This window comes from Palaemon carinicauda, chromosome 20 (genome assembly GCF_036898095.1).
Source record: "Palaemon carinicauda isolate YSFRI2023 chromosome 20, ASM3689809v2, whole genome shotgun sequence".
Taxonomy (NCBI): domain Eukaryota; kingdom Metazoa; phylum Arthropoda; class Malacostraca; order Decapoda; family Palaemonidae; genus Palaemon; species Palaemon carinicauda.
In genome coordinates, this window is record NC_090744.1 from 102,194,631 (window position 1) to 102,197,130 (window position 2,500).

A 2,500-nucleotide genomic window follows, 5' to 3' on the forward strand; every position below is an offset into this window, starting at 1 on the left:
TCTGAGTTTCTAAGACTTCTTTTAATTCTCAGTATCCTTGATGAACTTGTAAGTCTGTTTGGTAACTTAAAAAAATTTGCAACTTAGGTTTATAAACCTTCAGTTTGGAACTTATAACTTTGTGTCTCTAAGACTTCTTTTAATTCTCAGTATCCTTGACGAACTTGTAAGTCTGTTTGGTGTTGACTTAGTATGTTTGCAACTTAGGTTTATAAACCTTCAGTTTGGAACTTACAACTCTGAGTTTCTAAGACTTTAATTCTCAGTATCCTTGATGAACTTGTAAGTCTGTTTGGTGTTGCCTTAGTAGGTTTGCAACTTACTGTAGGTTTATAAACTTTTAGTTTGGTACTTAGTTTGTATTAGTTTGTAAGCCTTCTTTTAATTTTCAGTATCCTTGACAAACTTTAAGTCTCCTGGTGTTAACTTACTAGGTTTGCAACTTAGGTTTATAGACCTTCAGTTTGGAACTTATTAGTTTGTAAGTCCTCTTTTAATTCCCAGTATCCTTGACAGAATTTCAAGTCTGTTATATTAACTTTGTATGTTTGCAACTTAGGTTTATAATACTTCAGTTTGGAACTTATTAGTTTGTAAGCCCTCTTTTAATTCTCAGTATCCTTGACAAAATTTTAAGTCTGTTGTATTAACTTTGTATGTTTGCAACTTAGGTTTATAATACATTAGTTTGTAACTTAGTTTGTAATCCTTTTTTTGATTCTCAGTATTCTTGATGGAAATTTAAGTCTGCAGGTGTTAACTTAGTAGGTTTGCAACTTAGAAACAGTTTATAACTTGTAGTTTGTAACTTATAAATGCTACGTTTGTAAACATTCTATCAAATCTCAGTATCCTTGACAGACTTTTAAGTCTACTGTGTTAACTTAGTAGGTTTGCAACTTAGGTTTATAACTTGTAGATTATTAACTTATAAATGCTACGTCTGTAAGCCCTTTTCCTTGAATAGCAAGTGTTCGGTTTCAGCAGTTTGCTCTGGGCTGATTTTCACATGTTCATTAGGATATAAATATTTTTAAGCTGATTATTTTACAAATATTCTTTTCTGTAACTTATGTTTTATTACTAGATAAGATCACTTAATACTTTTATTCTATATTACCAGACTACTTTGCTTATACTATTCAAACGTGTCTTTATTATTATTAGTATACGGAAGTTTATATTTTGGGAAGTAAAAATCCACATTTATATATCAAAGGACCTTATATTCAAATGTTTTTCAAGACATATTTATTAGTTTCTCTGAATTTTAGCTTGCTCTGCTATTTTTTCATTAACATTATTTTCAAGGTTATGGTCAAAACATTATTTTCAAGGTTATGGTTAAACGGCTCTTTATGTAAAACAGTTTTTTTTCTTAAATATTGAACCATTCAACAGACCAATTTCTCTTTAAATGGAACTAAATTTCTATCCGAATATTAACTATTACAAAAACAAGACAGTTACATAGAGAAAAAATCACTGTCACTAGGTTAGCTCGGATTCAATTTTCTTCTTATATCACAAGTAACAACATTGAATAAGAAGCCGAGTTTTTTATGCACGAGAATAGAAATTATATCATATTGACGACTGAATACACTTGACAGAGATAAGGCAATAAAGAATATTTCTTTAGGGAAAAAGAGTAACAAAATAATAGTCATTCATTGTTAGGGAATCTACTTTGTGCTGATACTTGATATTTTTTTGTCAATTTACACAGCATTTTCATACCATCATATTTCAAACTAGCGGGGCACTCAGTTGAGCGTAGACCTAAGACGCGGCAGCTTATTTCTCAACCTTTTGCCCGGAATTGACGTTGACCTTTGAGTTTAACATGTATTAATTGGCGTGGATTTTTATACACTAGAATATTAACCAAGTTTAAAGTCTCTGTGACAGCGATGTCCAAACTTATGGATGATTACGGGAATTGGACATTTTGCCTGACCATGACCTTGACCCTCAAAACTTTAATCCTCCCAACTTTTTACATAAGTTAATCCCTTCAAGTTTCATTAATCTGCGATTAAAATTGGGACTAGGAAGCTGTTCACAAAGAAACAAACAGGGGCAAAAACATAACATCCATCCCACTTTGTTGGCTGAGGTAATCATACATAGCTCGTATAAACATAATTATGTTTACACAAATAGATAGCATGAATCTATTCAATTTCCATATCTTCCGTATGAATAGAATGCTGTTTACACAGCTAGATTGTACAAAGCTACATAATTTTCATATGATTAGTATAAATCGAATTCAGTTTACATAGATTTCAGTTCACACAGATACCATTATAATCTAAATCAGTCTACACATACCTCATAAATCACATTCATTTTGCACAGATACTTAGCGTAAATTGAATTCAGCTTACATTGGAAATAATTAAAATCTGGAAGGAGTCATATATGATCTGTCCTTAAATCAGAATTCAAATCACATATGACATCACCTTAAAACATAATTCAAACCTATCTCTTT

General features: G+C 31.0%; 1 protein-coding gene and 1 long non-coding RNA gene across 2 annotated transcripts in view; one reads left to right on the forward strand and one right to left on the reverse strand.

The window, feature by feature from the left end:
- Positions 1 to 2,500, reverse strand: part of LOC137659565 (uncharacterized) — a 67,539-nt gene that overhangs the window by 45,045 nt on the left and 19,994 nt on the right. The window lies entirely within an intron of this gene.
- LOC137659564 (uncharacterized) overlaps positions 1 to 2,500 on the forward strand; it is a 12,426-nt gene that overhangs the window by 309 nt on the left and 9,617 nt on the right. The gene's annotated exons all lie outside the window — the stretch shown is intronic.